This window comes from Camelus bactrianus, chromosome 8 (assembly GCF_048773025.1).
Source record: "Camelus bactrianus isolate YW-2024 breed Bactrian camel chromosome 8, ASM4877302v1, whole genome shotgun sequence".
Lineage (NCBI taxonomy): Eukaryota > Metazoa > Chordata > Mammalia > Artiodactyla > Camelidae > Camelus > Camelus bactrianus.
Genome location: NC_133546.1, coordinates 36,564,240 through 36,592,070, shown reverse-complemented (window position 1 = coordinate 36,592,070; position 27,831 = coordinate 36,564,240). Strand labels below are relative to the sequence as shown.

Sequence of the window (27,831 nt, the reverse complement as noted above, 5' to 3'; positions counted from 1 at the left end):
TTTTAGACTTTTTCTTTTATAAAACTTTACAACTGTTATTTGTTTTACTTTTTTTCTATTAGATTGTGAAGACTCCCACAACAATATAGAACAGCAACAAAAATAACAGGTAAATCTATTTTTTCCTTAAATTTAATTTAAATGCTGCTAATTTTTTATCATGATGTATCATATTTGCTATTAGCTTATGATGGGTAAACTTTAAACAAATTAAAAAAATGTCTTTCTAGTTTTCTTGGAAGTTTTCAAATACATATTGGATTTTTATCATTTTTCCATGTAGACAGAAACATGTATTTTTTACTTAATGTGTTAATTTAATAAATTATTTATTGATTAGTGTATTTCCTTAAATTAATCTCTCCTAACATTATATGATAAAACTGTTCTTGATCATGATTGTGTTTTTAGATATCGCTACATTCAGTTTGCTATAAATGTTAAGGATTCTTACACCTAGGTTCAAAGAATGAGAATTACCAGTGCTTTCCTTGGATTTTCTTTGTCAATTTTTGTTTCAAATCAGGATTATGCTAGGTATATAAAGAGCTGAATAATTTCCCAAGAACTTCTATGCTCTGGAAATGCTTTTATACTCTGAGAAATTTGAGATTTTATGTTTCTCAAATATATAGTAGAAATTGTCTTTAAAGCATTTAGCCTGTTGTCTTGTGAGAGGTAGATATTTGAATATCATTTCATTCTTTTCCTTTCTTATTGTTTATGAAGATTTTTTATAAATATGAGTCACTTTAGTATTTTGTATTTTCTTAAAATAATATCATAATTTCTTATATTTAAAAATAATCTTTACAATTATGATCCATTATTCAATCTTGAAGATACCTATGTATTAATTCTCTAATGTTTCAAGATTATATTAGTAAGAGGTATTTTTTTTCCTATTTTCTATTTTAGAGAAACAGCTTTGTGTTTTATTGATAGTCTCACATATTTCTTCTATATTTCACTATTTCTTATCTGTTTTAATTTTATTTATGTTTATTTCATTATTCTTTACTCAGCTTCTTGAATTAGAGTCTAGGTTAATTTACTTTCAGTCTTTCTTATTTTTAAATAAGTAAGTTCACTCCTATAAATTTCTCTTTCAGAACCACTTTAACTTAATACCAGATTTTTCATACTAGCACATTCAAGGCCATTTATTTAATTTTTTAAAATTTCTATTTTCATGTAATCGTCCAGTCACAAATTATAAGAAAAAAATAATAAATTAACTTATTATGAATTTTAAAAAACTAACTATAAATTCGTAATTTATAATTTAATTACATGTGGTAAGTTAATATTGCCTTATGATACTGATTTTGTTGTAGTTGTGAAATTCTTTGGGGCTATTACATGATCAGTGTTACCAAGTAGGATTAGGTTTGGATATGAGCAGTGGAAAGAAAAATAACATTGGTTTAAACTTGATAGAATTTTGCTTTGCTTTCATGTAACGGTAACGGTTTGGAAATAGGCTGATATGAGACATCTGCTTCATCAGTACCTCATAGATATAAACTTCTTGAGTCTTTCTATTCCACTACTTCCTAGTATGCCCTTTATCTCCATGAAAGATCAAGCTGCAATCTCAGTACATATAAGTAAACTAAAAAAATATGTGCAGTATACTGTATATGTACAGTCAAATAGTAACAATTCTACCTAATAAAACTTAAAACTGAAAAAAGAAAAAAGTCAATTAGGAAGCTGATGGAATTGACCATTTGTTGAATTGAAGTGTCTAATTATCAGTTAAAATGTTAAACCAATGGTCTATATAACATTTCCCTGGAATACATGCAGTTGTATTTCATATTTGGAAAGGGATAATTTCCCTGCATTCCAAATGAAGATTGTTAATATGAAAAAAAATTATATATATCAAGCTGCAAACTCAGTATTTATGGTCCAAAGATAAGGATCAAGGCAAGCGAAAGACAGGGCAGCAGGCAGGCACTAGTTGCCTCCTAGGGAATATTCCAAGAAACTGTCATGTAACAATCTGCTTAAAAAGTTATATCTGAAATACTGCATCCAACTGAAGTCTAGAAGCTCCATGTAGTGCTCAATCCTCACTACTGTTCCAGAGTGTGGCTCTTAAAGTGATACATAAACTAATAGATGATTTATTTTCTCTACAATTCCCCAAATACAGTGGTTGAGTAAAAATGTTACATATACAGTTAAAACTCCCATTCAGAAAAAGGGAGAATATGAAAACTCAGCAGTAATTGGTTCATAGCACTGACCAAATCCTACCGGATAGGAAGGGGGAAGATTTCATCCCATTATATGAAGTATCTGCCATGATTAGCCCATCAGGTAGCCCTTCGTTCTGCTTTCTGAGAGGAATTTACATTTTCATTGTCTCTACAAGCCCATGGTCCCATACCCCTTTTCTAGTGAGCCGTAGGGTTTTGTAACTTGCCTATATGAGAGAATGTTACTGACACTCCTTCAGCACTGACTTTATTCTGAATTCTTTAAATGAATGTAAGATATGTGATTTACCATCGTGGGGTCTCTGTCTGCCATTTCAGCCAACCCAGTGCTACCACGGACACTTCATTATAATGGCTGTATAGTGTGTCCTTAAAAACAATATTGTTATTTGTACATCCATAAATGATAGACAACATTGATTATTATATGGATCTTGCTTAGTTTCCTCTGTAGTTATGTGTCTGATTATCCAGAAAAACTTTACATGGAGTAGAATTATGGTTGGTAGTGAGATGCCCAGCATTCATTAAGTGACTCAGTTGCTCAGGGGTATATCATGTTACTCGGCAGTATCCAGAATTAGTATCATTTCATAAGCTTGCTAGGATAGCTTATTACTTTTGACTTTTAGAAAACTATTATTAAACTTATTACATATATATATATATCTATCTCAGATATATATGTCTGATAGAATAACTTTATTTAAGATTACACAATTTTACATCAGTAATAATCTAGTTAGAATATATAGGAAACAAATAAAATATAAACATTTTAACTGTAAAGAAAGATTACACAGTGACCTGATCACACATCCAACTAAACAAAAAGCATCAAAATAATTTAGAAATGAAAAGACATGTTGTAGAATTTTCTTAATTTTTATGTTTTGAAAAAATATTCTAACTTGAACTAATAATTGTAAAAATACGGTATCTAAAAATGTCAGCATCTATTGCATTTAGGGAAAATATATAGTGATTCGTGATTAGTTATTCAAACTTAACATTCTACAATCGCTCCAAAACCTAAATTGAAGACAACTTAAAGTTTTCCTGCTTCACCAACTTTTAAAAGGCTGAATTTGTCTCTTTATAAAAACCTTCTTTAAGTCTCTGAGATATTTATATATAGCATTTTCATTGTGTGAATCAAAATATATTACCCATATAGTCTATTCATCATAATAAATTAGGTTTGCCTTCCTTTACACTAACAATAACACAACTATAATTAAGATTCATAAGAATTAAAAAAATTACTGGACTTTTTTTTGACTAGACTAAATCCATTTTAATGATCTAAGCATTTGAGAAAAAACTGGGGTGGAATCACTGTGATGCAATTTTAAATGAAAAAATGTGAAATTAATTCTTAGGGAAGGCATCTGGACATTTCTTAAACTATATCATTGATTTTTACACATGGACATCTCTCTAAGTCTATGAATATAGTTAGCACTAACTTCAACTTAGACTGGACTCTAAAGTTAAGAACTATAAAATTACCTTGGAGGTGGAATAAAAATCTAGCTACAGAGAAATTAGTATATTTCAAATTTCCAGGACATCCTTATAATTTTAAAATTCTTATGTAATTTGATAACATTGTAGCCTACGTGATTTTTATATAGGCTTTTTATAAAATAATTTTATTTTAAAAATAATTTTAAAAGATTGTGGTTTTGTAAGGGAGAAATAAATGAAAATCCTTCCCAGTTTGTAGGTGACTTATCTTGGATCAAAGAGTTGGTTTCTTCATTTTGTACCAGTCTTTGTACTGAAAGCTTAGTTTGTAATATGAATAGAAAGATAAGTGGGTTGTATTTTTAGTTTATTGAGATAAATTTGAAGAGATATTGTAATATTTAGGATGATTCTTCACTTCTTTTTCTACTGGAATATTCATGTTTAAAATAGCATACTTAGAAGTTTAAATATCACATCTATATTATTTTAATAGCCGTTTATTCTGTTTTGCCCACTATATTGATTGATTAATATATCCTTAATCTATTACAGACTATTCCCAAATAAAAATATAGTATTTTATTTATTCTCACATAACTTTTCAATACACTATGATATATAATATTCAGTTACAGTAAACACTTGATTAAAACTGCATTTGGCTATTGTGCTGTTTTTGAGCATCAGTAAAACATTTTGAAATCCCTTTTGATGCCAGAGATATCAATAAGCTTGAATCTCTTACGTACCGAAGCTACTTCCATTCTTGTTGCCCGGTAATGCTGAAAGGACGAGTGCTTTTCCTTAACCTGTGAGGCAGTATTAAACCATTTGGCAGCAAGTAAGAAACTAAAGCTTAAAAAATATATGTATTATGTTATTATTGTTAGTATATTATCTTCAAGATTAAATTTACTAAATTTTTACATTTTTATTACTCATTTACACATTATATGCCCAAAATGTGTGAGGTCAACATGCTAACTCAGCCTAATTTAAGATAAAGTTAAAACAAAGATTCATTCTTTCAATAGTATTAGCCATATTAGAAGGGTTTTTTAAAAATCTGTTATTATATAGACTTCAGTTGAAACTGCATAATGAAAAATAAGCAAAATAAAAGAGAAAAAAACACAAGATGTGTTTATATTTCACTAACTATCAAGACAAATTCATTCATTCATCAGAAAAGATATTTTTATCTGCTCATTCCCTGGTGCTGGGCTGTGTTCTGGTGATGGGGATAGTGGCAGTGTATAAAGAAGCATCATAAAGTACATCATGGACAACCCAACTGCACTGTGGGCATATTCAATACATATGTAGAGTGTTCAATACAAAAATAACTTACATGAATTTAGAAGATAGCAAATAATCATGTATCTGTGGTAGAGCTGTCTAATTCAGTTGAATTTTATAGTCAACACATGCTGACAAATAAGAAGGAAATTAATCCAAGAAAAAAATTAATATGTTTACCTAACATTTATTTGGCATTCTTTGTTGCTCAAAACATCTTGGTTACCAGGAAGAGAATATAAGTCCTGTGTTTTCATTTTCTGCAATTCATTGCTATCTTATACTTCTCTGTGCACTCATTTTTCAGCCTGTTTCCTCTGTCTTCCTTATCCTGCTCCAGAACACCCACATACCTCCACACTGGGAACAGCCACAGAACTTAGAGGGGGAAAAAAAAAGATACCCTTGGCAATAGACTTTAACTTGGTAAAGGCTGATTGAGGGACCCTAGAGAACTCACCAACTGCCTACCACAAAAATATCAGAGAAGCAAATAGGAGAATCTAAATAGATGAGAAATTGAGATCCAACTACCCATTTAAAAACTCTTTCCACGCTGAATCGTTGGCTTGCAATTGTGGACTAATTAAAAAAAAAAATCAGTGCTCAAAAGAGAATCAAAATCATATTATTCTCATTAGTACTGACAATGACTGTAAGCTTTTTCTGAGGAGTTATAATCAACAGCTGGATCCCCAAGGGAAGCTAAAATAGTTGAAAGTGTATGAATAAAAACATACTTGTGGAAAGGAAATGATAAGCATTGGTGAGAAATAGGAAAATAAGACTATAGAGTATGTGGATGAAAAGAATGGCACCAGTGAGAATAAAAGTAGAAAACCTAGGAGGAATCAAAGTGTATTAGAGCTTTATTGAAGAAACAGCATACAGAAAAGCACAAAATTCATCCTTTCTTCCTCTGTGTGATGAATATTGCTTTATTTTTTCAAGCCCCCCACTGCAAGGACCAAAAAATGAGCACCATATGCAACCTATATAACTAAAGATGCCTAATAATGTCAAAGTAATTTTTCTATTACATTAGGCCATAATTCTGAGTTTCTACTATTGAATATTTATAAGATGGGTACATTACGTAAGAAAATATACTATAGTTCTAATCTCCAAACTTCACATAATATTTGGAGCTCTCCTTGCTAAAGAAACTGAAATGTTTGAGTTTAAAGAAAATTAGAAGCTAATCATCTCTTTAGATACTTGGCTAAACTATTGGAAGAGTCACCTGATTCCCAATGTTATGTAAACATATACAGCAGTAAAGAAAAGCTATAGCAGGACCCCTTCAAAAAGTGCCCTGGTGCGTAGCCAATAGAAAAACAAGGCGCTTGTGTAAATCAGATTTAGAGTTTTAGGTGTTACCAGAAGTGTGTTCTCATAAATTATCTTTCTTATTTTGTTAGTCCCACAAGTTTTAATGTAATATTTTGTGGTATTTAGTGCCAAAAGAAACTGCAATTAAGAAGTGGTTTCTTATTAACTTCCAAATGTCATCTAATCATTCAGTCAATCTCAAAACAATAGATACTAAACCTTTTTCCTAGACAGGCAGTAGAAATGAAAATGCCTGTGACTTATACATTGTAGGCTTCATATTTAGTTAAGTAATGACCATGGAAGTGGACTTAAACCAATTTAAGTAGAGTAACTTATCTTGAATAGAGAAGAAGGGATTAAGGAAGATCCAGAAGGAAATGATGTGCTAAATACTGATATAAAAGCCAGTTTTTAAAAAAATAAAGATTTTAATAGCCAAATATAATTCCAAGGTAGGAGACATATTGATTAGATTTTATAAGTTTTAAGGCAGAAATCCATAACTGATATCCAAATTTAATTATACTCTTTTAATTTTCATTTTGGAAATTCCAAATTGCACAATGAATAACTTAGTACAGGATATCTTATCAATTGCAGCTTCAATTTATTTTAAATGTATTGACTGCATCTAGTATGATTTTCTCTATGGTATTACAGTTTTGAGTATTTAAAATTTACTTTTAAAAATATTAGTCAATAAGTCTATACTTAAGTTTGTCTTTGCCCATTCTACTACTAATTTATCTCATAAATAGTGTATTTTGACCTAATAGAGAAAACAGTAAGCTATCCAGATAGGGTAATTTTTTTTTCTATCTACCATTATTGGAAAAATTTGGAATATATAAGGCTGTCATAAGTAGCTTTAGCAATGTCCCATTAAAGTTGGCCTGATCACCACTGACTGTCTATTTAACAGAGGAATATGATAAATGGATTATTTGTCCTTTTTAGTAGATTCCTTAGGAAAGCTAACTGCATATATATTAAGAAGTAACATTTGTTATCAAGTTAAATGGCATTCAGTAAGATGACCATGTAGCACAAGACAGTTTTGGGGTTTTTTGGGGGGTTTTTTTTTTTTGGTTTTTATTTGTTGTCTTATGAGGCATATAGATTCTGTGCCACATAGAAAACAAGTAAACAATTATCTTCAAACAATGGGGATGAGTCATGTGGAAGCAAGTAAATAGTGTAATTAAAAATCCCTTTGCGTTTGCCTTCCTATTATTCAAAGATACTACTTTAAACCTACATTGTTGACAACCATTGGCCTAAAAATGTATTTAAGAAGGAAAAAGAATGAGATCTCTCCTACTTCCTTCAAACTTCTGAGGAGCAATGATTTACTTTTACTTTACCACAAGAGTTTTTCTTACATGGTCTATCTTAAAGCAAATACTGAGAATAAAGCAAAATGATCTAATTCATTTCACTTACAAAATAGTCAGGTGCTTATTCTCTCTCTATATAAAGGTATTTTTAAACTTCACCCTGAAAGGTTAAAATGAGAGGAAACTATCTTTTAAAAGTAAGAGAAAACATCAAATCACCTACATTCTGCTAAACTCCCTGTATAAACCTTTAAAGAATAATGATGGACCATTAAAATTTTTCTTTCAAGTAGTAACAATTAAGGAGGGCCATGCAAGTACAATTTTTGGAAAGCAGCTAGAAAAAGTTGAACATCACACAGTTTTCCATTCTGAATACAATCATGAATATTCATGATAATATATTCATTTTAACCGCCTGGCACTAGGGTAAGAATTTCTGAATTAGCATGCCTGATAGAGTACAGTACATTACTGGAAGTTGAAATGATTGCTGGACTTCTATAACCTTCATAAAATCTGTTTTTGAGTCCTTGCCATTCCTTTTGCATCTCATTGTAGCAGCCAAAGCCATAAACTCAATGAAAAGACTGAGAAAATTAAGTCAGCAAGTACAAAGAATCACCAGAATGATTGCCAGGAAGAGTAATGAGAATTTTCCCAAACTCTATTGAACTGTATTCTCAGGATACCAAATAGAGAAAAGCAACCATGATATATAATTGCCTTCATATAAAATAACTTGAAACATAATTTTTCCCTTCAACTGGTATGAAGAATTTTAAAAATCTGACTGGTAGATAAATTATAGAAGACTTATGAAAAATACAAATGTAAAGAACGAGGGAAATGAAAGATAGGAAAAAGATAAAAACAATTTGGTTTACTTTTCTAAAGATATAGTTCAATTAATTTCAATTCAACCAATAGTTATTGAGTACACATTAGAACAACACACTGTAACTAATGAAAACAGGCAAATAACAGCAAGTAGTTACTGAGTACTTTCTGAAAAAAGATCAGTCTTAGAAAATGAAAGGCTACCTATGCTTCTTAAAGTTCTATATATTTAGAGTTTGCTGAGGTAGTTCTTAATCTATTTTAAAAGTTAATGGAAACTAGTTAGCACTTTTTCTTTATCTTATAAAATATATGTAATCTTTTAAATAACCCAGAAAACAAAGTATAATTTGAATTTAGAGGAAGATTGTTGAAAAATTAAATCATCTCTATTTCTTTCAAGATTGTTTTTATTTTTGCTTATTTTTTAAGAAGCATATATACATAAATGTATAATCTCTTGTGTACCAGAGGATAAATGGTAGAGAATAATGAACAATCTGAACAACTTTATTCAGAAGACAGATAGGTAATCTCAAGTTATAATTAAGCAAATGACATTGGCAGAAAGTTATTCTCAAATACTGGGAAAATAGCAACAGAGAATCTGAAAGGCATATAAAAGATATGTCAGTGAGATTTAAGGTAAGTTAGAATACTAGCAGATTTTTTTTTTCATAGAAAATAGACAAACCTAAAGGAGGAAAGTTCTTTAAACCTGCCAGGCTTGTCATTAGTCCCTCTATTTGAAGAAAACAGAAAAGATCAGAAAAGTTAATGTGCTAATATAACAAAAGAAGTTAATATAATTTCAAGAGTATTTTTTAATGCAAAGTTACTACTAGAATGGTTCTTCGAAGTGAAGAAAAGTGATTGTCCATGTTGACAGAAGTTGAAATGTCAGAATTATTGGGGCAAACAATGCAGGTAGGAATTAAATGGTTTAGAGCAGTGAGCAGTTTCAGGAAAAGTCCCCAGATGACTATGTTCTATGGTAGGGCCCAAAGTATGCACTACTTAACAAACAAATAAGGAGTGGTGGGTGAGGGGCCCAAGCATCACTAAAAATTTGGTGACAGCTTTCCTCTGCAGGTCCTAGATAATGATAGAAGAGGCTGTTATAGAACTTAGTTCATTGATTGCAAAGGATGTTAAGACACTGAAACAACAGAGGACAAGTGGCAGAATCTAACTTCCAGAAGCTACGAGTGACAATAACTATAACTGGAAAGACCATAGTTTCAGTCAAGGGGGTCTGAACTGCAGAGAGTTATGCAGAAGGATCCTAGAACATAGAATTCCCAGGAGAAAAAGACAAGTGGATATATGAAGCAAAATCTCCCTTACCTCGTACAAGAAGAACAAATCCAGGATGTACAACAAAGAATCTGAAGGCAAATGTTTCAAAAGGAAAAAAAAAACCATGGATCCCTTATCAATTTCTGAATGTGTGCTAAAGTTTAGACTTGGAATCACAGGTTCCAGGTCTAAATACACATGATTGTATGTCTTCTTTGGAGGAATGTCTGTGTAGGTCTTCTGTCCATTTTTTGATTGGGTTGTTTGTTTTTTTCTGATATTGAGTTATATAAGCTGTTTGTATATTTTGGGAATTAACCCTTTGTCAGTTGGATGTGTAGAAATTGAAACTCTCATACATTGCTGATCAGAATGTATAAGGGTACAAATACTCAGAAAAGCAATTTGGAATTTCCTCAACACGTTAATATAGAGTTGTCATTTTACTCAGCAATTCCACTCTTAAAGAAAGAAAGAGTTTCAAAGGAAATGAACTATATGTACATGCACACACAAAAAAATGCTTCTATATGAATGTTCATATTATTTATAATAGCAAAAGTGTAGAAACAACTCAAATGTCCTTCAACTGATTAAACTGATTACAAAATTTAGTATATTCATTCAATGAAATATTATTAAGCAATAATATGGAATGAAGTACTGATCTGTATAACCTGGTGACCCGCAAGAACATGCTAAGTCAAGCCAGTTGTTTCATAGTTCCATTTATATGGAATGTCCAGAATAGGCACATGTATATAGATAGAAAATAGATTAATGGTTGCCCAGGCCTTGAGTGCAGTGTAGGGGAACCGAGAGTCACAGCTAATGGTACAAGGTTTCCTTTTGGTATGATGAGCCTCATTCTAAAATTACATTATGGTGATGAATGCACAGCTCTGTATACATAATAAAAACCGTTGATTGTACACTTTAAAAAGGTGAACTTTTGTCTATAAATTCAATAGCAATGCACTGTTAAGAATTAATTATTAGTATATGCTAGGTACTACTCTAGCCATTATACAAGGAACATAGGAGCATTGCCTTCACTATAATCATCTTGCAAGTCTCTTTGTCCTCAAATAATAGATAATTATTAAAAAAAAAAAAACCCAGAAGTTCTGTGAGTCCTTTGAGGTTACAGTGCTTGCATAATAGAGGAAGAAACTGGAAGGCAAGTCTTCCCTGGTCCAAATCAGTTTGCATTATAAGACATTGCTTCATCAGGATAATAATGTTCTCTGAGCTAGTGCTTGTGGAAAAGATTTTCTATACCACAAGACTCCCAGGCACATGTAAAGTATTATTTTTAATCATCCTCATGGAAAAAACAAAATTTTTCCTTAAGTCTTATTATAGGGTCTTTATGTCCCTAGCACAAATTACATTTCCTTCAGTCAGTAACAGTAATGTAGTCACTTAAAGGCTTTACACACACACACACACACACACACACACACACACACACACACACACACAATCTGCAGAATATAGGACCATACAATGAACACATAAAGGCATAAGTACATTACAATCAAGAAGCAAACCTCCCATCTCCCGCAGAATTTTGTATATTAGAGTACACTGTGTATCTTTTACTAGATAAATTATTCACATTTGCATGCTCTATTTAAAAACACTTGAGAAACAAAATAGTCTTTATCAGAGGAGTTTAAAAGAAAAGTATGTTGTAAGTGGCAAACCATCTCTTTTTTTGGAAAGAGAAAGAAGCCTCTTTCTTTTAGACTTGATGAGCTAAAAGTCAGGCACAATCTTTCTGTGTTATAAATTTCTTCTAGCTGTCATACAGAAGTAGCCTCTTGTAAGGAAATATTTCCTTAAGTGGTGCTTAGATGCTAATTAACTTCATCCAAGCTCTGAACTGTCTTTCAAACACATTTTCATAAGTGTTTCTGGCATAAGTGAATAGATTCCCATTTTACCAACATACACTGATATTCTATTAACTTAATCTTAGGATCTATTACTTAGTTGTTTTAATAACAGTGAACTTAAGTGAACTTCATATTGATGAACTCATTAAATCTACCTACTTTGTACAGTGTGAAAAATAATTTAAACAACTGATTGTTTCATATTCATAAGCCAAGAAGTGTGATTCACTTTGTTTAAACAGTCAGTTACTTTACCTCAAACCCATCAAGGGTGGAGATTTTTTATAGTTTTGTGTTGCACAAATGTTTAAAAGAGAAACATTGCCCACATGGATATGTCAATAGAATCCTAGCAGTTTGGTAATGATCCAACCTCCTTTCCATAGAGCAAAAATCTGCTTTTTTAGAGATGATTTTAGAAAAATCCAGTTTTGCATATCATGATAAGATTTCCAAGGGACAGCCTGGGGAAGATAGTTTGGTGAGGGGAGGGGTCTGTAGGGCTTCCAGTGTTTGGCAGGCACAGCCTCACTTGCACAACAATGAGCACCACTCCAGCTTCCTCTGCCTGGAGATGGAGCATTATTTCCAGTCTGTGGGAAAACATTTAGAGCAACAAGAGATGAGACTATTTACCTCCTTAACCTGCCCTCGAAATGGCATTCCCAGTCTCTCTCTCAGGGACTTGGAGGGGAGTAGAGAAGCAGCATCTCAAGTACAGCAGCCCCAAAGAAAAGAGCCCTTCTGTTCAGTCCGGATGACTTAGACCAGCAGGTCAAAGGGGTGGTAGAACAGGAGCAGTGTTGTGACATGGGGGTAGTAAACACAGTGTGCAAAAACAAGCAAAACGCGTTAAAAGGGCCAAGCAGCCAAGTGTTTACAGAGGTTTAGGGTTAATACCAAGGAGTGGGTTTGCTCAGTCATATGGTAAGTGTATGTTTAACTTTCTAAGAAACTGCCAAACTGATTTCGAGAGTGCCTGTACCATTTTGAATCACCAGCAGTGATGTATGAGAGTTCTTGTTGCTCCAAATTCCTGCCAGCATGTTAGTATGGTTTTGTTTTTGATTTTGTTTTTTGTATTTTGATCATTCTAACAGATATATAGAGTTATCTGATAATGGTATTAATTTGCAGCTCCCTAATGGCTAATTATGTTGAACACCTTTTCACGTACTTATTTAACATCTTTCTGTACCCTTTGTTGCAATGTCTATTCAATATATAGCTGCCTTTTCATTTGTTGATTTTTTTCCTTTTGCTATGCAGAAGCTTTTAGTATGAGGAGGTACCCTTTGTTTATTTTTGCTTTTGTTGTCTGAGCTTTTGATGCCATATCCAAAACGCTATTGCCAAGGCCACTGTCAAGGGGCTTTTCCCCTGTTTCTTCCTGGAGTTTTATGGTTTCAGGCCCTACGTTGAAGACTTTAACCTATTTTGAATTAATTTTTGTGTATGGTATAAAATAAATTCATACTTTTTCATGTGGATATCCAATTTTCCCAACATCATTTATTTATCCTTTCCTCGTTGTATATTCTTGGTGCCCATGTTGAAAATTTGTTAACTCTATATGCTTCCTTTTAATTCTGGCTCAACTCTGTTCTATTAGTCCATGTTTCTCTTGTTATGTCAGTACCATATTGTCTTGATTACTGTAGCTTTGGAATATAATTTGAACTCAGAACATGTGTTGACTTCAACTTGGTTCTTTCTTAAATTGCTTTGCTATTTATGGTCTTTTGTAGTTCCATATGAATTTTTGCTTTTTTTTCTATTTCTGTGAAAAAAATGTCATTACAATTTTGATAGAGGTTGTATTGAATCTGTATATCATGACTGGGAGAAAATATCTGTAAACTTTCTATCTGATAAGGAGTTAATATCCAAAATACATGAGGAACTCAAACAACTCAATAGCAAAAAAAATAAAAAATTAATGATGAGCAAAGGACATGAATAGACATTTTTCCAAAGAAGGCATACAAATAGCCAACAAGTATATAAAAATTTGAAAACAAGTGTATTTCAAACTTGGGGATTTTTCACATATCCTCTTTCAACCCAGTCTTTTTCTCCCTACTTAGATAATAGAAATGTTGGACTTTTGTTACTTTTCTACAGGTCCCTGAGGTCTGTTTATTTTTTTCAGTCTATTTTTTTTCTCTTGTTCAGATAGGGTATATTTGCTCTTTCCTCAAGTTCACTGATTCTATCCTGTTATTTTCATTTTACTAAGTCCATTCAACAAGTTTTTAAAATTTTCACTTATTGTATCTCTCTGTTCTATAATTTTCATTTGTTTTTTAAAAAAATAATTTCTGCTTCTTTGCTAAGATCCTATATTTTCAATTATTTAAAGATAATCTTTAATTTATTATTGAAACATTTTATGGCAGTTGCTTTAATATCTTTATCAGATAGTTCCAACATCCAATTCATCTTGGTGTTGCTGTCAGTTGATTGTCTTTCCTCATTAAAGTTATGATTTTCTTGATTTTGATATGGCAAGTGATTTTTAATCCTTAGTCTTTCATGTTAGGAGGCTCTGGGTCAGCATTACTTCTATCAGTGAGAATTCACTCTGGTTAGGTTTAGCACATGGTCCTGGACTTCTTTTGTGGATTGTGGTTCTAGTTACAGTTTAATAGCCTGCTGGCTATTGTGGTTCCCACTGGTCTCTCTTGGCATTGCCTGAGGGGACAGGAGGGGTTTTCCAGGAGCCACAGAGTGGCTCTCGGTGGGGAAGTGGAGACAGATCCAGAGCAATGAAGAGGCTGCTCTGAAGTGTCTGTGCCACCTGCCTCCCTGGATGTCTCCCATTAGGGGAGGAAAGTTTCAGGCTTGTGGAGACAAAAAGCTTTCCTGACTGAGTGTTTTTTGTTTTGTGGTGAGATCTTCCTACCAGTGACCTCAAACCTCCCTGGTGTCTCTGGCGGGGAGGGAAGTCTCTGTCATGTCATGCTAAAGGTAAAGGTGTGCTAAAGGATCATGAAAGGAACCTTAACTGGGTTTTGATGTTTGTTTGTTTTAAAACTTACATTTGTAGCTTTAAGTGTATTTTGGCTTCTAGTTATGCTAAAGATGTGCAGGGGGGAGGTTTGTATTGTTTTAATGATGCTGGTAGTTATACACTGTTCTGGAGGATATATGGAGACTCCTTAAGTAGCTACCATTTTCTTCAGCCACAGTTGTCCTCAGAAACTTAGAAGACCATCCTCTCTGCCACTCTCCCCTCTCCAAGAATAAACTTGCATGGTCTGATGGATCTGGAAAAAAATGGAAGTTATACAAATTGACACATTTCCCTAGTCACCTATTTCCCAAAAAGCAGGTCATCCAATTCAATAACATTTGTGACAGCCATTGATCTTATGTCACAGAGGATGCTGCTTTTATTCTCTTAGATTTCTTTCTGTTCTTACCAAAATTTTTACAAACAGCACTGTTTCAGAGCATCAGGTATCCTAGAAATTGATGAAAAAATATTTTAATATAAGTATACATGTAAAAAGACTTAATATAGTTATTAGTGATGACAATATTGAAAATAATTTCATGAAGGCTTAAAATTTGTGTCATAAACTTGTATCCAAGTGTTTTACATTATTCAGAACAGTCCAGTGAAAACAAAATAGTAGACATTTTATTTGTGATCATGAAACGTTATCCATGGTGAAAAATATGGAATGGTTTTCTACCTATTAGCAAAGCAAAATTATTGGAATCATAAATTTTTTAAATTGGGGAGTACTGTATAACTCTCATCCTTTTCTTTTCTGGAATTTTTACCACAGCATCCAGAGCAATAACTCTGCAGATGCTGCTTGAATGCTGACAGTGGCAGAAGCAAAGAGGCATCAGCATAGTTGCTGTTATACTTCTAGTTTCAGAAATGTTATTTTTATATTATCACATATACTTCTGGGCTACATTTGGGAATATATTTGATGTGAAATTTTGAATATCCCTTGCTTTGGTTTTCCATCACTATAAAAATCAATAAAAATATGTCTACTTGAGTCTGAAGATCACTGCTTCTATGGAGAAATGATATTTAGTTACAGAGATGAAACTGTCTACAACTGTAGATCTGATGTTTGAGTCGGGCACTAATCATTGAGAATTCCTAGCATTTTGAGGGAAAAAATATACTCAGTGTAGAAAGCATGTAAGCTGCAAAGTGTTAGATGGATGGAAGATAGACTTGGATATTTTGATATCATGAAATTTTTCATTCTGCTCTACAGCTATGGATATAAAAGGAGATTAAATGGCATATATTGCTATATAAATGTAAAGCACTATCATTATTATTATTCATCACTCCTTCTGTCTTCACCAAAGTGTAATTTGACCTCTCAGCAATGTTCAGTTTATGTGCCAGTTCAAATTAAAGATAGATCTTCCAGGTGCTAGAAACAGGGCCAGAGGGTATCTAAAGTTCCTTATAGGCTCATTTGTCTATAAAATGTTGTTATTACTTTTTTATAATCCTATAACATGCAATTTTGTAGCATGTACTTTTAAAATGTCTGTAAGATTTCTATGAATTATTCCTTCTGAAAAGCTCAGCTTGTATCTGTTCAGTGGCAATTAATTATATTACTGTTTTCTTAACTCTCTCTTAAAATGGTACAGATGTGTTCTTTTACCTTTTTTCAGAAATTTCACATTAGTGTGGAACACCTTTAGTTACTCTGTGTAACGGAGTGAACTGGAGGCTTATTTCCCTTATTTAGTTCATCAAGTAGCATTCATATTGCACCAATTCTACATAGCCCTGTTCTGGGTACACACAATGAATGAGTATTACTGGCATCAAAGATTTTATACTCTTAAGGCTAAAGACATTATAAAAACTTGCAGTATTGAATGAAACTGTCACCTTTGATATTATGAAAAAACTCTCAAAGATGGGTTCTGTTAACCCAGACAATAGGACTTTTTATGGTAAGAAAAACTTAATAATCATTTATTTAAAAACTAGTTATTCTTTCTGGCCATTTTACTTGGTAAAGCCTGTGATTATAAATGTTAAAATCTATGAATAAGTAGCTCAATATATAGCAAGAATAAGGGCCGGATGATCAATCTAACACATTAATATATATGTCAGTATTTTTAAATGCATTCCATGAGTTAGAAATCTTAACCTTCCTCTCTCCCTGTTCCTTTTTTGGCCATATCTTAATTTTCAGGAAAAAAAACCAAAACTGTATCTTCTGGTGTACTTACATTACTTTAAATTACATAAGTAAAAACAAGCAAACAAAGAAGAACTGAACCAAAAAAAATTAATATTACGAGGTTAAAATTTCTAAACTTTTATACCTGTGTTTGTATATATATAGTATAATATATATAGTATTACCAAAAGAGCATAAAATAACACTTTCTATAGTTATTTTTTCTCTCTTTTTAAGACATGACCTATCCACAGAAAAACAATTCTGGGACTTTGGTAACACTCCAGGTAACATTTTCAGATTACCCTTTAAGGGAATAGGAAAGTATTAACTGGTCTAAGAGCTTTGACAAGAGCTGTCTGAGTGCCAGCAGAAAAGGACATTAGTAACCAAGATATATCATTTACAATGTGGCCTTTATATGACTCCTGTCAAGCTACAGCATAATCTGAAGAAAATCAACATCATTTAAGGTTGCAATGACCTTCTAAGGGCTTGTTTTTAAGAGCAGAGGTTAGAAGGTACAACACTGTGAGTCACTTAATATGATTGTACTAAAACAAGTTTTATAGAATGTCATTTTCTTTTAACTCTGCTTGTAAATTCACTATTATGTAATTTTAAAATATTTTTGGAGAATTGGAAAACTTTGTTAGGATGTCTGGATTTTTTTTTTTCTTTTCCAATTTGATTTCCTACATAAACTTAATAAAGACATATGGGCATAATGTCTATTAAAATGTGAGCCTTAACATGATAAGGCTATGCTGAATAACTTAATATAATCAGCTTATTATGTATCATGTTTTTCATAAATTAAAGAGCATAGCTCATCAAGATATGAAGGGAACTAATGTGGAGGATATTTGGTGACAAATCAGAAGACAGGACAATAATTCATAGTGACTTGACAAACTAGGTGACTTCTGTAGCATTTTAAATGATTGACTAGGAGTAGTAGCAATCTAGAGCAAAGTTAAAATTTTTTTTTTAAGTTTAAATTTCTTTCTTTCTTTTTTTTTTTTAACATTTTTTATTGATTTATAATCATTTTACAATGTTGTGTCAAATTCCAGTGTTCAGCACAATTTTTCAGTTATTCATGGACATATACACACTCATTGTCACATTTCTTTCTCTGTGAGTTATCATAACATTTTGTGTATATTTCCCTGTGCTATACAGTGTAGTCTATTCTACAATTTTGAAATCCCAGTCTATCCCTTCCCACCCTCCACCCCCCTGGTAACCACAAGTCTGTATTCTCTGTCTGTGAGTCTATTTCTGTCCTTTATTTACACTTTGTTTTTGTTTGTTTGTTTGTTTGTTTTTGTTTTTGTTTTTTAGATTCCACCTATGAGCGATCTCATATGGTATTTTTCTTTCTCTTTCTGGCTTACTTCACTTAGAATGACATTCTCCAGGAGCATCCATGTTGCTGCAAATGGCATTATGTTGTCGGTTTTTATGGCTGAGTAGTATTCCATTGTATAAATATACCACCTCTTCTTTATCCAGTCACCTGTTGATGGACATTTAGGCTGTTTCCATGTTTTGGCTATTGTAAATAGTGCTGCTATGAACATTGGGGTGCAGGTGTCATCCTGAAGTAGATTTCCTTCTGGATACAAGCCCAGGAGTGGGATTCCTGGGTCATATGGTAAGTCTATTCCTAGTCTTTTGAGGAATCTCCACACTGTTTTCCATAGTGGCTGCACCAAACTGCATTCCCACCAGCAGTGTAGGAGGGTTCCCCTTTCTCCACAGCCTCTCCAGCATTTGTCATTTGTGGATTTTTGAATGACGGCCATTCTGACTGGTGTGAGGTGATACCTCATTGTAGTTTTGATTTGCATTTCTCTGATAATTAGTGATATTGAGCATTTTTTCATGTGCTTTTTGATCATTTGTATGTCTTCCTTGGAGAATTGCTTGTTTAGGTCTTCTGCCCATTTTTGGATTGGGTTGTTTATTTTTTTCTTATTGAGTCGTATGAGCTGCTTATATATTCTGGAGATCAAGCCTTTGTCGGTTTCACTTGCAAAAATTTTCTCCCATTCCGTAGGTTTTCTTCTTGTTTTATTTCTGGTTTCCTTTGCTGTGCAGAAGCTTGTAAGTTTCATTAGGTCCCATTTGTTTATTCTTGCTTTTATTTCTTCTAGGAGAACATTTTTGAAATGTATGTCAGATAATGTTTTGCCTATGTTTTCCTCTAGGAGGTTTATTGTATCTTGTCTTATGTTTAAGTCTTTAATCCATTTTGAGTTGATTTTTGTATATGGTGTAAGGGAGTGTTCTAGCTTCACTGTTTTACATGCTGCTGTCCAGTTTTCCCAGCACCATTTGCTGAAGAGACTGTCTTTATTCCAATGTATATTCTTGCCTCCTTTGTCAAAGATGAGTTGACCAAAAGTTTGTGGGTTCATTTCTGGGCTCTCTGTTCTGTTCCATTGGTCTATATGTCTGTTTTGGTACCAATACCATGCTGTCTTGATGACTGTAGCTCTATAGTATTGTCTGAAGTCTGGGAGAGTTATTCCTCCAGCCTCTTTCTTTCTCTTCAGTAATGCTTTGGCAATTCTAGGTCTTTGATGGTTCCATATGAATTTTATTATGATTTTTTCTAGTTCTGTGAAATATGTCCTGGGTAATTGGATAGGGATTGCATTAAATCTGTAGATTGCCTTGGGCAGTGTGACCATTTTAACAATATTGATTCTTCCAATCCAAGAGCATGGAATATCTTTCCATTTTTTAAAGTCTTCTTTAATTTCCTTCATCAATGGTTTATAGTTTTCTGGGTATAATTCTTTCACCTCCTTGGTTAGATTTATTCCCAGATATTTTATTACTTTGGGTGCTATTTGAAAGGGGATTGTTTCTTTACTTTCTTCTTCTGTTGATTTATCGTTAGTGTATAGAAATGCAACTGATTTTTGAACGTTAATTTTGTAACCTGCTACCTTGCTGAATTCTTCAATCAGCTCTAGTAGCTTTTGTGTGGACCTTTTAGGGTTTTCTATATATAGTAACATGTCGTCGGCATATAATGACACTTTTACCTCTTCTTTTCCAATTTGGATCCCTTTTATTTCTTTCTCTTGCCTGACTGCTGTGGCTAGGACTTCCAGGACTATGTTGAATAGGAGTGGTGATAGTGGGCATCCTTGTCTTGTCCCAGATTTTAGTGGGAAGCTTTTGAGTTTTTCCCCGTTGAGTACTATGCTGGCTGTAGGTTTGTCATATATAGCTTTTATTATGTTGAGATATGTTCCCTCTATACCCACTTTGGCGAGAGTTTTTATCATAAATGGGTGCTGAATTTTATCAAATGCTTTTTCTGCATCGATTGAGATGATCATGTGGTTTTTGTCCTTTCTCTTGTTGATGTGATGTATTACACTGATTGATTTGCGTATGTTGAACCAGCCTTGTGTCCCTGGAATGAACCCCACTTGGTCATGATGTATAATCTTTTTTATGTGTTGTTGGATTCTATTTGCTAAAATTTTGGTGAGGATTTTGGCGTCTATGTTCATCAGTGATATTGGCCTATAATTCTCTTTTTTTGTAGTGTCTTTGCCTGGTTTTGGTATCAGGGTGATGGTGGCTTCCTAGAATGAGTTTGGGAGTATTCCCTCCTTTTCAATCATCTGGAAGAGTTTGAGAAGGACTGGTATGAGTTCTTCTTTGTATGTTTGGTAGAATTCCCCGGTGAAGCCGTCCGGTCCTGGACTTTTATTTGTAGGGAGGTTTTTAATTGCTATTTCTATTTCCTTTCTAGTGATCGGATTATTCCAGTGTTCAGATTCTTCTTGATTCAGTTTTGGTGGACAGTATGTTTCCAGAAACTTGTCCATCTCCTCTAGGTTATCCAGTTTGGTTCCATATAGTTTTTCATAATATTCTCGTGTGATATTCTGTATTTCTATTTTGTTTGTTGTAATTTCTCCATTTTCCTTTCTTATTTTGCTAATTTGTGCTCTCTCTTTTTTCTTCTTTGTGAGTTTGGCCAGAGGTTTGTCGATTTTATTTACTTTTTCAAAAAACCAGCTTTTGGTTTGGTTGATTTTTTCTATGGTCTTGTTAATCTCTATTGTATTTAATTCCCCTCTGATCTTTATTATTTCCTTCCTTCTGCTGCTTTTTGGGGCTTTTTGTTCTTCTTTTTCTAATTCATTCAGGTGGTGGGTTAAATTGTTTCTTTGAGATTGTTCTTCTTTTTTGAGGAAGGCCTGTATCGCTATAAACTTCCCTCTTAGCACTGCCTTTGCTGTGTCCCATAGGTTTTGAGTGGTTGTGCTTTCATTATCATTTGTCTCAAGGTATTTTTTAATTTCAGCTTTGATTTCCTCAGTGATCCATTGTTTTTTCAATAGCATATTGTTTAATCTCCATGCTTTCCTTTTTTTCTCCTTTGTTCCTCTGTTGTTGATTTCCAGTTTCATGGCATTGTGGTCAGTAAAGATGCTTGAGATAATTTCTACCTTCTTAAAATTGTTGAGGTTTCTTTTGTGCCCAAGTGCATGATCGATCCTGGAAAATGTTCCATGTGCACTTGAAAAGAATGTATATCCTATTTTTGGGGGGTGTAATGCTCTGAAAATATCCACCAAATCTAGTTTTTCTATTGTAGTAATTAATTTCTCTGTTGCCTTGTTTATTTTCTGTCTGGAAGATCTGTCTAGTGATGTTAATGCAGTGTTAAAATCTCCAACTATGATTGTATTCCCATCAATATCCCCCTTTATCTCTGTTAGTAATTCCTGTATGTACTTAGGTGCTCCTATATTGGGTGCATATATATTAACGAGTGTAATATCCTCATCTTGTATCACTCCTTTAATCATTATAAAATGTCCTTCTTTATGGCCTTTGTTTTAAAGTCTATTTTGTCTGAAATCAGTACTGCAACACCTGCTTTTTTGGCTTTTCCATTTGCATGGAATATCCTTTTCCATCCTTTCACTCTCAATCTATATGTGTCCTTCTCCCTAAAGTGGGTCTCTTGTATGCAGCATATTGAAGGTTCTTGCTTTATTATCCAGTCTGCCACTCTGTGTCTTTTGACTGGAGCATTTAGTCCATTAACATTTACAGTAATTAATGATAGATGTGTGTTTATTGCCATTTTGAACTTATCTTTGCAGTTGAATTGGTATATCCTCTTTGTTCCTTTCTTCTTCCTTTTGTGGTTTGGTAATTTTCCTTTGTATTATCATGGATTTTATTTAATTTTTGTGACTCCTTTGTAAATTTTTGGCTTGTGGTTACCCTTTTTTGTAAATCTGTCAACCCATTACTATAACTGTTTTTATTAAACTGATAGTAACATGATCTCAAACCCATCCTACTGTTAAAAAAATTTAAAAAAGAAAGAAAAAAGTATTCTATATTTCCCTGCCTCCCTCTCCCACTCTCAGTGATTTGTATGTCTTCTTTTAGAATTTCATGTTTACTTTATTTGTAATTCATGAGTTATCACCTTTCCAGTTGTGTGTTTCTCATTTCTGTAGCATCCTGCTGCTTTCCTATTTAGAATAGCCCTTTCAATATTTCTTTTAGCAGGGGTTTAGTGTTGCTAAACTCCTGCAGCTTTTTTTTTTGTCTGTGAAACTCTTTATTTCTCCTTCTATCCTCAAGGATAGCCTTGCTGGATAAAGGATCCTAGGCTGCATCTTTTTTTTCATTCAGGGCTTTGAATATATCTTGCCACTCCCTTCTGGCCTGTAGTGTTTGTGTAGAGAAATCAGCTGAGAGCCTTATGGGGGTTCCCTTGTAACTTACTCTTTGCTTTTCTCTTGCTGCCTTTAGAATCATTTCTTTATCCTTGACTCTGGCCATCTTAATTATGCTATGTGTTGGTGTGGGTCTATTTGGGTTCTTCCTGTTTGGGACCCTCTGAGCTTCCTGTACTTGGATATCTGATTCCTTCTTTAAGTTTAGGAAGTTTTCAGTCATGATTTCTTCAAAAACCTTTCCAATCCCCTTTGATCTTTCTTCTCCTTCTGGGACCCCTATTATGCGAAGATTGGGACGCTTTATATTATCCCATAGGTCCCTTATGCTATTTTCATTATTTTTTATTTGCTTCTCTTGTAGTTCTTCTGAATGGGTGCTTTCTATTGCCCTGTCTTCTAGATCACTAATTCGTTCCTCTGCATTATCTAGTCGGCTTTGCACAGCTATTAGATCATTCCTCATCTCTGTCAATGAGTTTACCCATTCTACTTGGCTCTTCTTTATAGCTTCAATTTCATTTTTGACATATTGTATATCTCTAAACACTATCTCTTTTAATTCCTTCAGCAATTCGATCACTCCTTTTTTGAAATCTTGATCTAGTAGGCTATCGATGTCTATTTCGTTGATCTTTCTTTCAGGGGATTTCTCTTGTTCTTTTAATTGGGAAAGGTTTTTCTGCTTCTTCATCTTGCTCATACCTCTTTGGCACTGTGGTTTATGGAGTATCAGTTGTTTATTTTGGTCCTTAAGGATTTTATCTATCTGATGCCTATTTAGGAATAGAACTTAGGAAAAAAAGAAAAAAAAAATAAGAGAGAGAGAGAAAGAATTTTAAAAGAAGGGAGAAAGAGGGTTTGAAAACAGTGTATAATGAATAATAGAAGAGTGAGTTGGAGCAGAGTATTAATCGGGTTGAGACGTCCTTTTGAAACCTTTACAAAAAAAGGGGGGGGGGATGAATAGATGTATTTGAAACCTGTGTCTAATCAATACCAGGACATCAAAACCCAAGAGAAATAGAAATGAATTAAGAAGTAAAGATTAAGAGAGTAATAGAAAATAGAACAGGTAAAAACAGATTTAAAAAAAAAAGGGGGGGGGGTTTGTCGGTGTTCTCCTGGAGTCTGTGTGCTTTTAATGTGAAGTCTTTCTGTCTTCGTCCTGTTTTGGAAGCTCACCTTGCTGTTTTCAGAGGCCCTCGGTTGGCGCCCTCTTCTGTGCTGCTCCCAGCACCTGTCGGCAAGCCGATGGCGCCTCCTCCTAACACTGGGTCAGGTGCAGCTCTCTGCTGTGGGCGGGCGGGTCGCTGCCCCTCCGGATGCTGTAGTCAGATGTTGCAGACTGGCCGGGTAGGAGGGCGGGTCGTGCCCCCTCCCAGCACCTCGGTCAGGGGCTGTGTTCCTGCCTGAAAGGCTGGGGGCCGCGCTAGCTCTACCTGCGCAGCTGCAGGTAGCTCCGCTGCTCTGTGTGGCTGCGCGCTCCGCACTGGTCGGCGCTCCGTGGGTGGGCTCGGGGAAGACCGAGGGACAGCCCTGTCCCTGCTCCGAGCCAAAACCCAGCTCCTTGTTTGTCTTTGTGGAGCAAGTTCTCTGAGGGACCAGGATGGAAGGATCCTATCTGCCCCAGGCTGCAGGCCAGTCTCAGTCTGGCCTTTGAGGCTGCTAAGCCCTTCCGTGCGGATGCAGGTTTCGCCCCCGCCCCTGCCTGAGTGCTCAGCGCGGAGGATATGGCGGTTGTGCCTGAGCCCCGCCTCTCTTCCTCCGAAAACTTTCCGCGGGTTTTCAGAGATGGGGGTGTGCACCCTTCCCCCGAGAGCACATCAACCTTGCTGTTTTATGAGAGGTCCAGGTTGTTCTGCCCTGTGCACCCACAGCCACGGCGCGCAGCCCCTTGCGTTCCCCCGGGGCTGCCTCCGTGCAGCCGCCCCCGTCCTCCGCCTGGCTTGTGCAGCCTGGCCCTGCCCGCCGCTGCCGGCCCGCGTCTCAGGCTGGGTGTCGGGGGGACGCTCTGTGCCAGTTTAACTTAGTTCTGTTAGTCACGGGCTGCTCTGTACAGATCCGAGCCTCGGAGGCTCCCCCTCCGTCCCGCTGGCCTCTCAGTTGGAGAGGGGAGACCCAGCGAGCGAGAGCCAGTCCTCCTTTGCCGCTCCCTCCCCTCGGGACCCGTCCCGCGCTGCTTTGCCTTTTGTTCTTTCTTTTTTCCTTTTCTCCTACCAGATTTTTGGCGTCTTTATCTTTTGAAGAGGGCGATGTTCTGTCGGAGTTCCACAGGTGCTCTGGTTGGCTGAGTGGGTCTGTAGATGTGGGTCTTGGTGTATTTCTGGGAGAGGGTGACCTGCGAGCGTCCTTCTACTCCGCCATGTTCTCCATCTCAAAGTTAAAATTTATAAATTAAATATCAGTGGGAGGCTCTAGGCAAGACAGTAGAGACAAAGCACAGATGATCTCCTCTTCTTGGAAAGCTTGAAAATGAAAAAATAAATTCTGAAAAAAGTTAGGAAGTAAATAGCAGACTAGTAGACAGTCTTAAAGAGAAAGGTAATTATTAGAATTAAGAAATGAAGATGTACCACAAAACATATCAGAGAGAAATAAAGAGATGACCAGTATTAAAAGCTGGAATATGAAGAACAGATTGAGAAGCTTCAATTTTATTCAAGAGAATTTTCAGGAGTAATAATTGCAGAAAAGTAAGGGAAGGGCATATTCAGAGACAATGCTTGAAATTTTTCAAGAATTGAAGAAAAATCTCAGTTTTGATAGTGAAAAATTCATCAAGACTGAACTAATTGAACAAAAAAAAATCACATTTAGACAGATTATAGTAAATGAATACCGTTTAATATTTTTGTAGGATTCTAACAGACTAATTTATTTTTCTTATAACAGAAAAATTTTCTTATAATTTATTTTTCTGTGTCATTTTCTATATAAACTTTAATCATTTCTGTCTAAATTGTTAACTTTATGCATTTTTTCCTAATATACCTGGAAAGCTTTACTTTCACTTTTTGAAATTCTAATTTCCTCACTATATTTTAAATGTTCATCAGTCATCTCAGGAAAGATTGCTTTCCCTGCTTTAATTACCTCCACCTTCTTCTTTGTGTATATTTTTCAGTAGTTTTCTTAATTTGTTAACTGAATTTGTTATGCAGAGAAATATGTCTTATTTATATTTTCAACCTGTATATTTTTCTGGTGTTATGTGTTTCCAGTGGACACTCAGGAAACTTTTTTTAGATAAAGCAGCGAATGAATGGACTCCAGTTATTCCCAGCCGTTGAACAGGCTCTTATCTAAATTTTTTCTTTATTGTAAAGCTTAGCATTTTAATACTTTAGGATAAAAACTCAGCTGGATCTCATGAGTTGTAGTAAAATTTGCTTAATTATAATAAATAAAAAATATAGTCCACGAAGATGTTTGTAGTTAGTGTTTTTGAGACAAATAATGATTAATAAGGCTTTCTTTACTCTAAGCAAGTCAAAAATAGGAAAGATTTTTCAATTATCTATTATTACATGAATAATGTGATTAGATTTTCATTTAATGCCAAAAAGGAGAAAATATCATAAACTCATTATAGGTTAATAACAACATATTCCTTTATAGTAAACATTGATAAACATTAGAAATAAACATTTTAAACAAAGCCTCTTATCAATAGAAACATGGAAAAGGATTGACAGTCACCTCTCCTGAGTTGTGCTAGTGGGGTGCTTTGAGATGTTGAGTGGGCTTTTTCAGAGCTACAGATCGCCTACGATTTGTTTCTGAGCTGAGATCTCTCTGTTTTGTTCCTTCTGTTGAGCTGGGGCCATTTCTCTTTTCTCATTTACCATGTTACAGCAAGTTTGACCACTCCACTGTAAATCAGTTTTCATGTATTACTTCTGTTCCCTTTCGTGCCTTGATATCAGAGAATATTTTTTAAAGATAATTTGAAAGAAGTAGACTAAAATAATTGTGGGAAAAGGCAAGCCTATGCATGTATATGTATCTATGTAGATATTCAACACAGAAGAGCTAGCTGATACGAAGAATTTTGAGAGCTGAATATTCAGACTCTTCCTCCACTATTAGGGCAGGAACATACTGTTTTTAAATAAATGATGTTTTGATAAATATTTTTAAATTAATGGAGTTTTGCTGCACAATGAGGATTAGAAAAACACAATACTTGGCTGATGAAAAAAGTATATTTTAACTATCAACTTAAATAAATTAAAAATGAGAATTTTCAATACATATTCTTTATAAGGCCATATATGAACCCAAAAGAGTTCTTCAGAAAGAATAACAAAAAATATTTTGCATCAAAAAGAAAGCAAATAATTGAATTTTGACATTTTAAAATAATGGATATAAAAAGTAGTAGACCATTTTCAGCTAACAACTAGTGAACACAGAGAAAACTATTACAGAGTCTGACTGAGTGATCACACGATCGTTAGGTAATGCCTCTCTTATGTTGACAGCTTTGACTCTTTCAGGTAAATATCTCAAGAGGAAAAGATGGTGAATAATATGATTAACAGAAAATTTAATTTACTTACATCTCAGGCTTTCCTAGTAGCCCATGAACTATTCTGGTAACATTGCAAGTATACTGAATAATTTTAGATAATGACTGCATTATATAAGGAGTGCTCTCTATTTCCATTCCTTGTATAAAGCAATTGTGGTTACAGTTGGCATTTTTTAGTATAAGTGCTGCTTCTATAATACCAGCTCCCCTGAAAAGTTTGGAAATAAGTGAGATTGATGACTGAGAACCATGAAAGTATCTTGGAATTGCTGGCCCTTCTGAAACATTGAGAGCATCCATCTCCGTCCTATCATTTTGAGTATCATGGAATTGGGAACCAGGTGATCTGTGTTGCTGTTCAGGCTTTGTTTCAAACTGGTTGTGTGGCCTTGGGCATCTCTCATAAATCTCTTGGATTTACCTATTTTACTAATAGGCCACTACACTTCCTCGTAGGCCAGCTCTAAAATTTTGTGAATCTAAAAACATCTATTAATATATAAAAGATAAATATACTTTGAATTGAAGGAAACTATTGCTATTATTTTGCAAATAAGTAAATATTTGATTTTAATCCATGCATTTTGGATTAGTTACATTTCCACCTATTTGTACCCATTATGAGCACATTTCTGATGCTAACTTTAAAAAA

The 27,831-nt window shown here is 34.2% G+C and overlaps 1 long non-coding RNA gene across 7 annotated transcripts in view; it reads left to right on the top strand.

The window, feature by feature from the left end:
- The window catches only part of LOC141578361 (uncharacterized), an 809,650-nt gene that overhangs the window by 692,755 nt on the left and 89,064 nt on the right, over window positions 1–27,831 (top strand). For all 7 annotated transcript variants that reach the window (XR_012508646.1, XR_012508643.1, XR_012508641.1 and 4 more), the window contains one exon: window positions 63–109. This is a non-coding gene — a long non-coding RNA (uncharacterized LOC141578361). The remainder of the gene's footprint in view (window positions 1–62; window positions 110–27,831) is intronic.